The sequence below is a fragment of the Miscanthus floridulus genome, chromosome 17 (genome assembly GCF_019320115.1).
Source record: "Miscanthus floridulus cultivar M001 chromosome 17, ASM1932011v1, whole genome shotgun sequence".
NCBI classification, from domain to species: Eukaryota; Viridiplantae; Streptophyta; class Magnoliopsida; order Poales; family Poaceae; genus Miscanthus; species Miscanthus floridulus.
Genome location: NC_089596.1, coordinates 17,515,092 through 17,525,538, shown reverse-complemented (window position 1 = coordinate 17,525,538; position 10,447 = coordinate 17,515,092). Strand labels below are relative to the sequence as shown.

The 10,447-nt window shown below is 48.3% G+C and overlaps 1 pseudogene; it reads right to left on the bottom strand.

Moving 5' to 3' along the window:
* Positions 1-912: 912 nt before the first annotated feature.
* On the bottom strand, positions 913-9,287 carry LOC136516973 (probable indole-3-pyruvate monooxygenase YUCCA10; annotated as a pseudogene).
* Between the last annotated feature and the right edge of the window lie 1,160 nt (positions 9,288-10,447).

Here is a 10,447-nt window from a genome sequence, read left to right as displayed (position 1 = left end):
TGCTCAGCAGCCGGCCTAAGCCATCCAAGGGTCCAATATATAGACCCCGTTGGAACCCTTCATTGGGCTTTCTACGCCCACACCGGACGCTAAACTGGGTGCACCGGACGCTACGCGCTAGCGTCTGGTGTACCACTGCTCGCCATGTGCACTAGCCATTTGAAGAGAGTCGTTGGCACCCAACGGTCGACTCCACGCACGCCAGACTCCTAGCGTCTGATGTCACACTGGACTGCTACGACGCCCAGCATCCGGTCGAACGCAGAGAGCTCCCAGAGCCTCCTTTTTCACATCGGACGCGTCCGGCACTTCACATTGGACGCTACCTCAGTGTCCGGTGCACGCTCAGACTCCAGGTGAACAGTGCGAGCGTTGCGTTCGGTCGCCTCTCACTCAGCGTTCGGTGCAACACTATAGCGAGAGCCGCGTTAGGGTTTGCCACTAGACGCTAACACTTAGCGTCCGGTGCAAACTGCACCAGAGTCCGATGCTCCCCAGTGAGCAATTCTCCTCCTTTTCTTCGCAAATGTGTTAACACCACCAAATGTACATCACTAAGTGCAAGTGTATTAGCATTTTCACAAACATTTTTCAAAGGGTTTTTCACTTGCACTCATCACGCCGCTCGATCCTAGCAATATCGCAATGTTAGATCACTCGAGTGGCACTAGATAACCGATATGCAAATAAGTTTGCCTCTCTTGATAGTACGGCCATCTATTCTGAACCCGGTCATAAACTTTTTTTTTGAGTTCAAGGGCATAAAGCCCCGGCCTTTCAAATATTATCAAAAGACCAAACAGTTTTTACAGCACAGTTTTGCTCACAGAGCGTTCAAAAACCACCTGTCAGGCGGTGACAACCAACCCGACGCTACCAATCAAACAAAAACTAACAGAGTTAAACCACCCCTTCATCATCAAAAAACCTTCATTACATCCCAGGAACGTTACAGATCCTTCATCAGGTAAAGCTCGAAAATACCAACAGCCTTGAGCGCTTTCCAGGCAACTGAGCACCTTCATCTTGGGCCGCCGAGGTCATGCCTCCGAAGCACTTTGCATTGCATTTCTGGGAATATCTGGAAGCCAAGTTACCCTCCTTGCCACCATCTTCAGGTTCTCCAGGAAACCATCCAGCCGCTCCCTCTTGTTCACCGGGCATAGAACTGTCCAGTTCTATAGCAGGCCCAAGATTTTGTAGAACAACACCTTCATACTTTTTCATCCAGACCTCTGAAAACAAAGCTCATTCCTGAGCCCGGTCATAAACTTCTCTACACACTTATGACCTATGTCTGCTTGCACACCTACCGACTGCCCATAGCATGTTATCGAGATGCCTTCAACAACTGTTGTTGTTCAAAGGACAGATCAGATGTTGCTACGGGCAGTCACTTTTGTTGAGGATGTTCTTGTGGGCTTAGGAAAAAAAAAGTTATCTATCAACGCATGCATGCATCTCCAACCATAAATAGGCAAGCTCCCTACCTGCATGGCCACAAGTTCCTAGCTATAAAGCCCTAAGAACATCATCTAGAGCTAGACTCTTTTGTCGATCTCTGTTTGCATGCTCACTCAGCTAGTGATCGGGCTTGCCCTGGGCCTGAGGCAACAGCTGCTTGCTGATGTCGCCGGCAATGAATTCTGCGTCCATGGCACTGCCGAAGATGCCTCTCCCCGACAGCCCTGCGTAATAGAGCCCGTTCTCTGCCTTCGGACTGCGCTGCTTCAGGATCCCGTTGTCGCTGATCAGATCGCCGCCGTCCTGCAATTTTCTTATCTTTAATTTATTTTCCCTGTCACTAATTGAATGGAACGATCATGGCTTCCATCGCTAGGGGATCGGGACGAACCTGGAGCCACCGCTTTATCGCGCTCCTGTAGCCGGTGGCAAAGACGATGGCGTCGAAAGGATACTGCCTGCCGTCGGCGAACTCGATAATGTTCCCATGCACGCTCTTCAAGCCTGCTGGTATAACCTGGAGATTGAGACCGCATAGCACAACAGATGCCTCAGGGATGATCTCATTATGCGCCTGATCTCGCAACAATTAACAGTAGAATTATTTGAAATGGATTGTCACAGTTCACAGCTCCAATGCCAATGCACCGTCTGAAACATTGGAACGAAGACATACAGCCTGCATCATCTGATGAAAGACTGAATTGGAGTAACTAACAAGAGCTCCATTGGCTGACCTGAATCTCGCCGCTCTTGATCTTTTTGTAGGTGCCGACGTCGATGACGGGAAGGGCTGCGGTCTGCTGCGTCCTGGCGAAGGGCCCGATGGCCGGCCTCGGGATCCCGTGCTTGGACGTGTCCCCGAACACGAGGTAGCACAAGAGCAGCACCACCTTGTCGATCATCCAGACCGGCAGGTAAAACCCCAGCGTCACTCCCAGGTTCAGTATCCATTTCGTGAGGATGTGAACCTGAATAGCAATTCCATCTATCTGAGATTAATAATTATTAGGAGACCGATACGTTTTGGTTTCATTTGGGTAGTAGCATTAGCGATCCTGGCAAGGATATGTAGACTTGAGAGTACACTGTACACCCAGCAAATTCAGGATCAATTCCAAGGCGAGCATGACTTCCGTCATGTGTATGTAGTCTCATCTTTTATTTTCTTGTGCATAAGCTTTGGGACGTCATGTGTATGTAGTCTCATCTTTTTTTTTCTTGTAGCATGACTTCCAAAATAGGTACATAAACATACTTTGGGATATTTCTTTGCAATGGCAAAACTAGGTAAGTCAGATACAAATTTTTGAAAAATAATTTGTTATTTTTCATGATAGCATAGGTGAGTCATTTATAGATTTAGAAATTTCTTTTGACCATTTTACATAATGATAGAAATGAATATTTTTCAGAAAACAAACTAGACGTGAGGACTATTATTGTTGAAAAATTCTAGGATTCATTCTCATCTCATAAGTACGTGGGGCTAAAGAAGAGTATCCAATTACTGATATCAAGAAAAGCTTTGAGATCACATATGCTGATCTATGCTTTGATCTCATCAATTGCGCACACATGTAGGTAGATCAGAGTGGGCATAATGACTGGAATCAAATAGCCGCGAACCGTACCTAACTAACCAGAACGAACTCAAACTGATCGAAACCAAAACATTTAAGATCAATTTGGTCTTAGACCTTGGTTATTAACCGATATACTCCCTCCGTTAACAAAATAGATAACCTTACGTGATTCAAATTTTGTCTAAAAATACTTGATTTTCTCACCTTCCAATGCATCTTTCTGTTTTGCCAATACAACTCTCTATTTTTCCAATAAATCTCGATCTCTATCTCTACCTATATCTCTTCTTCTTGTTTTTTGTGCATCATACTTTTTCACTCATTAATTTTCGTGCCTAGACCTATAAGGTTATCTATTATGAGACAGAGGAGTACCTTATAATGTATAGCTAGCTTAGAGCAAGGTCAATAATAGAGCCAAGTGCTTGGGCTATAAGTCAAGTTATAAGAGCTAAGTTATACTATAGTTAATCTTCTATTTGTCTACACTTTTTTATTATTATATGTTTTCATTCTCTTTCCTATTCTTCCCCACATACATCTCTATTGGGATCCACTACTGCCTATGATTCCCTGCTTAGCTTGTTGTTTGCATGAGAGCCGAGCTCTCTTCTCTCTCCTCTCTTCTCTCTCTCATCCACATCAGCAAAAATGTTGATTAGCTCGGCTATAAGACAATTGTTGTACTTGCTCTTAGTGGGCCAATGCAACATGTTGAGCCACTAGAAAACCACTTCTTCACCTCGCCCTCAGTCACTCCCACTCCCAACTTAGCAACTAGTTGCCTCTGGGCCTCAGCCCCAAGCACCTAGCCAGCCAGCCGGCCTATCGTAAGTTGGCTAACGGCAGCACCTCGCCTCCTCCGCTCTAATGGCAACAGGTTGACACTCCTTCCTATGACATCCATGTTAAGATTGATCTCATCCGACTCAACCCAACGATTGAGTCGGGCCCCTTGACCGCGTCCTGATCGGGGACGCCACAACCGACTCTTGGTCGACGGGCCCCTGTCACACAGCGTTATAAAGAGAAAAGGTGGGATCAGGGGCGCGTAACACTAGGTTTGCCGCCGCCACAGACCCACCGAAGTAACCCTAGAAGGCCCCTCCGGTCGTGGAGTCGGTTGTGCGTCCCCGATCAGGACGCGGTTAAGAGGTCCGACTCAATCGTTGGATTGAGTCGGATGAGATCAATCCTAATAATCCACTCCTCCCACCTCTGCTCCCACGCATGCTATCGCCAGCCTCTGCTTTTGGCGAAGGGCTTCGTTGTCATTGGAGACTCATCACATGCCAGGAAGAGTGCCAGGCGGTGGCCGCCTTCAGGAGGCATGGGGATTGGGATATGAAGTGGTGGTGGCCTCTTTGAACTTGGTAGGCTCCATGTGTCGTCCTTGTCCCTAACTTAGAAAATATCATTTTGAGTCCCTAAATTGGCTTTGGGTGCTGACCAGTCCAAATAGGTCCTGACTGGCTTCCTTTTTTTGAAACGTCCTGACTGGCTTCCTACACTAACACGACATGGTAGCTGCGGGTGGTGGATCTAATGCTTGCTACCCTGAATAAGAGTTGCTGCTAATTGGACTACAAATTGGAGGAAGAAGCAAGGGAAATCGGGAGCTGCAAATCCCACCCCCGATCGGCCTGTTCGGTTGGCTGGTTCGTTTCGTTGCTGTTTCGTGAATAAGTATTGCTGGCTAGTTTGTGCGAGAGAAAAAATACTGTTCCGGCTAGAAATTTATGATCATTTACGATAAGCCACAGCCAAACGAACAGGCTGGATATGTAGACTTGAGAGTACACTGTACACCCAGCAAATTCAGGATCAATTCCAAAGCGAGCATGACTTCCGTCATGTGTATGTAGTCTCATCTTTTATTTTCTTGCGCATAAGCTTTCGGACGTCATGTGTATGTAGTCTCATCTTTTTTTTTCTTGTAGCATGACTTCCAAAATAGGTACATAAACATACTTTGGGATATTTCTTTGCAATGGCAAAACTAGGTAAGTCAGATACAAATTTTTGAAAAATAATTTGTTATTTTTCATGATAGCATAGGTGAGTCATTTATAGATTTAGAAATTTCTTTTGACCATTTTACATAATGATAGAAATGAATATTTTTCAGAAAACAAACTAGACGTGAGGACTATTATTGTTGAAAAATTCTAGGATTCATTCTCATCTCATAAGTACGTGGGGCTAAAGAAGAGTATCCAATTACTGATATCAAGAAAAGCTTTGAGATCGCATATGCTGATCTATGCTTTCTCATCAATTGCGCACACATGTAGGTAGATCAGAGTGGGCATAATGACTGGAATCAAATAGCCGCGAACCGTACCTAACTAACCAGAACGAACTCAAACTGATCGAAACCAAAACATTTAAGATCAATTTGGTCTTAGACCTTGGTTATTAACCGATATACTCCCTCCGTTAACAAAATAGATAACCTTACGTGATTCAAATTTTGTCTCAAAATACTTGATTTTCTCACCTTCCAATGCATCTTTCTGTTTTGCCAATACAACTCTCTATTTTTCCAATAAATCTCGATCTCTATCTCTACCTATATCTCTCCTTGTTTTTTGTGCATCATACTTTTTCACTCATTAATTTTCGTGCCTAGACCTATAAGGTTATCTATTTTGGGACAGAGAAGTACCTTATACTATATAGCTAGCTTAGAGCAAGGTCAATAATAGAGCTAAGTGTTTGGCTATAAGTCAAGTTATAAGAGCTAAGTTATACGATAGTTAGTCTTCTATTTGTCTACACTTTTTTATTATTATATGTTTTCATTCTCTTTCCTATTCTTCCTCACATACATCTCTATTGGGATCCACTATTGCCTATGCTTCCCTACTTAGCTTGTTGTTTGCATGAGAGCCGAGCTCTCTTCTCTCTCCTCTCTTCTATCTTCTCTCATCCACATCAGCAAAAATGTTGATTAGCTTGGCTATAAGACAATGGTTGTACTTGCTCTTAGTGGGCCAATGCAACATGTTGAGCCACTAGAAAGCCACAACTTCTTCATCTCGCCCTCAGCCACTCCCACTCCCAACTTAGGAACTAGTTGCCTCTGGGCCTCAGCCCCAAGCACCTAGCCAGCCAGCCGCCCTATCGTAAGTTGGTTAACGGCAGCACCTCGCCTCCTCCGCTCTAATGGCAACAGGTTGACACTCCTTCCTATGACATCCATGTTAACATTGATCTCATCCGACTCAATCCAACGATTGAGTCGGGCCCCTTGACCGCGTCCTGATCGGGGGATGTCACAACCGACTCCTGGTCGGCGGGCCCCTGTCACACAGCGCTATAAAGAGAAAAGGTGGGGTCAGGGGCGCGTAACACGAGGTTTGCCGCCGCCATAGACCCACCGAAGTAACCCTAGAAGGCCCCTGGAGTCGGTTGTGCGTCCCCGATCAGGACGCGGTTAAAAGGTCCGACTCAATCGTTGGATTGAGTCGGATGAGATCAATCCTAACAATCCACTCCTCCCACCTCTGCTCCCACGCATGCTATCGCCAGCCTCTGCTTTTGGCGAAGGGCGTCGTTGTCATTGGAGACTCATCACATGCCAGGAAGAGTGCCAGGCGGTGGCCGCCTTCAGGAGGCATGGGGATTGGGATATGAAGTGGTGGTGGCCTCTTTGAACTTGGTAGGCTCCATGTGTCGTCCTTGTCCCTAACTTAGAAAATATCATTTTGAGTCCCTAAATTGGCTTTGGGTGCTGACCAGTCCAAATAGGTCCTGACTGGCTTCCTTTTTTTGAAACGTCCTGACTGGCTTCCTACACTAACACGACATGGTAGCTGCGGGTGGTGGATCTAATGCTTGCTACCCTGAATAAGAGTTGCTGCTAATTGGACTACAAATTGGAGGAAGAAGCAAGGGAAATCGGGAGCTGCAAATCCACTCCACACCCCCCCCCCCCCCCCCCCCCCCCCCCGCGTGTATTTTGTTTCAAGCTCCGCCACTGCCTTCTGCTCTCGCTCCAACGTATATCTTGATGAATGCTTCAATCTGTTGTCTGACAAAGTCCTCGGTACATGTACATGATGTTCTGATACCCTGCAAGGCTACTGATAGATGTGATCTAGACATCAGCTCTCTATACGTGAAGTGAAGGTTGCGGCTAACAACCATGGTGTCACGTTGGGAAGCTCTAGGCTCCTTTACAACGTAGGATTAAAAAACACAGGAATAAGAAAAATAGAGGAATATTGGAACGCAGGATTGAAAAACACAGAAATAGGAAAATATAATAGAGGAATACCATAGGATTGCACATGGAAAATAGAGGACTGAAAACCATAGGAAACTTTGAGTAGTTGTTGTTTGGATGGACACAAAAAAAAAATCGAAGGAATAGAAAACTTACAATCACCTGACATAATATGAATATATTTGTTTGTTAATGTCATTAGAAAGAATTATAGAGAAAATTATGAAGAAGCCACCTCTTGCAAGTGGTCCACTAGAGAATCACCATATCTGCTGCTTTATGACCCCAGCCTGATCGTTTCTATCGATACCCATCTGATAGTTGTGCCACCCATAGTCACAAAGTGGTCGTTGAACGGTGCGAAACGCTTCTTGAGAAAATGTTTTCCACGGTTAGAACGAAACTGATCCTGCGTTCCCGGAACCGAACGCGCCTTCCTGGGACGTGGAATGTGGCACAGTACTGTACCACGTGTCCCGGTGACTGTGGTGCCACGACTGCCACCTTACATGTGGGTCAGCAGAACCCGATCTTATCCCCTCCCCCATCATTTTGATCCACTCAATTCAGTGAAGCCTCGTCTCTCAGCGTCGATGGCAGGACGCGGCGCGAGGCTGCAAGTTCGAGCGGCCAACGCTGCGCGGTGGGGCTGCAGGCTGACGGACGCGGTCTGAGGCTGCGAGCTCGGCAGCCCGAGCGACGAGGCGCTCGAGCTCCCGCGTGGCTGGCGGGCGGGCGGGCGACAACGAGAACGAGCTGCAGCGGCGGCACGCAGCCGGGCTAGCGCTCCGAGCATCAACTAATTAACGGTGCTTACCTTTTTTATATTGCAGAAGAAAAGGAAATCTGTGACAGTGCTTTCCTCACTGCGGACAACGATGGAGGTTATAGCGCCGGCTTCAGCAAGGTCCAGGGCCATCTCCGTGCCGGAGTTGCCGCAGCCAATGACGAGGACGGTCTTCCCCATCATCCCCTTCGCCGACCGGTACTCACTGGCGTGCATCACCTTGCCGGGGAAGCCTTCCAGGCCGGGCACCTCCGGCACGAACTTCTCGTCGTACGACCCCGTGGCGACCACGAGAAACCTCGGCGCGTACCGCTCGGCCTCGCCGGTCTGGAGGTCGACGGCCTCGACGTCCCACCGCCGCCGCGCGGCGTCGAAGCGCGCGGCGCGGACGTCGCGGCGGAGGCGCGTGCGCGCGCGGACGCCGAACCGCTCGGCGTAGCCGTCGAGGTAGCGCACGAAGTCGTCCCGCGGGAGGTAGTTGGGCGCGTCGGCGGGGTGTGGGGCGTGCGGCAGCGCGCTGGCGTACTTGGGGAGGTGGAGCGACAGGCGGTCGTAGGTGCGCTTCCGCCACAGCGAGCCCACGCAGTCGTCGCGCTCCAGCACCAGGCTCGGCACGCCGAGGCCGCCAGCCCCGACGGCCCCGCCCCCACGACGATCACCTCCGGAGCGCCACCTGTTGCCATCATTGTTGCTTCCCTTTCTTGGTACTCTCCTGGTCGGTCTACTACTGGAGCTCTCGGATCGAAACGACGCCTGTTGCATGTGCTTCTCTTTCTCAAGACGGTGGTGATCTGGTGGCTGATGCCACGCCTTGCTTAGCTTCCCACGAAACAGCGACCCCAGCTCACGGGATTACTGTCATCGGAGCTCTTCTCATCCACTCGACCGGTCATGTGCCTTATCACCACACTAGACACCACAGCGCCCTCGTAGACTTTCGTTTTCTATACTGTAGGCCGACGTTTGGGACACAGACAAAATATGACGTGTTTGCTTTTTTTTTTAGCAACCAAAAGTCCTGCACATCACTATAATTAGACCTAACTGTTGAGATGAGTTTTGGCGTCAAGGATACCAACTTTGAAAATCGAGGTGACTAGAATAGGAGTCCAGCAAAGCAATTTCTCCACAGCTAGCTGAGTGTGCACCAACTGGATGAGGAAAAAATATGTCAAACAAACCATAGACGTAGAACATGTCCCTGGCATATGTACCTACAATGAAATTGTGAAAATTACGACCAGTGATTCTTTTCTAAAAGATAACAAAAACTTTGTCGAATTTCTTTACAAAAAATAAAGAGGCAAGTATACAAATGATTATTCAGAGGCGGCTGGTGATATCAGCCGCCTCTGATGAACCATTTGTAGAGGCGATTGGCTTTGGAGTCGCCTCTGGTACAAACAAATGTATAACTGCCCCTCCTCGCTCACTCCGCACCCTCCTCTCCCAAACCCTATCTCGCCTCCCCTCTCTGCGAAACCCCATCGCCTATGTAGCACGCGCGACAATGTCGTCTAGCGGTAGGCGCGGCTGCACTGCCAAGACCCAGCCGCACAATGAGTGCGGCTAGTTCGCCCCCTCGGGCGGTGGCGACAGCGGTGGAGGAGGCTGGATCCTAGTGCACGGCGACCTCATTTACCTCATCATTCTAATGAAGAGGTGAAGTCCTCTGTCATGCGCCTCGCGTTGCAGAGCGCCAGGACCGCTTCGTGGCTAGCCAAAAGCGAGGGCCCGGGGTCATCGACCACCGCCACGGGCAGGGGCAAAGGCCCCACACCATCGACCGCCGTCGTGGGGCAGGGCAATGGCAAGGCACCGGCGATCGCCGCTGATTAGGGCAAAGGCGCCAACACGAAGGATTTGTTTCCGTCCGTCAAGAAGGGTCCTTTGAGCTCCGCGAAGGGAGTCAAAAGGCCGGCGGCAGCGACACCGGCAACGAAAGGCGGTGGACGGTGCTCAGGCAAGAAGAAGGTTAGCCTATTTTCCCCCTATGGTAGGGTTAGGGTTTTAGGGTTCATCAGATGTACATGTTCGCTTCACTGCTCTTAGTTTGTTAGGGTTTTAGGGTTAGGTTATGCATGTGTGTTCGCTTCACTGCTCTGAGTTGTATTTGTGTTGGACCTAAGTTGTGTGATGCACAATTTCAGAAGTCACTAGAAGATATGGCTGAAATTTGTTGCTTAAATGCACTAACAACAGTTTGGTCACCGAAAATTGTTGATAACTTAACTGAAATTTGCTACATTCTTTCACAAGTCAGTTATATAATACCACTCTGGTATCCTGCTTGTGTAGGTCTTTAATCAGTTGAATTTCGGTTTTATTCTAGGTCATCGTTGCATGCTTCTCTGCGGCTTCAATAAATTTATCCACTTC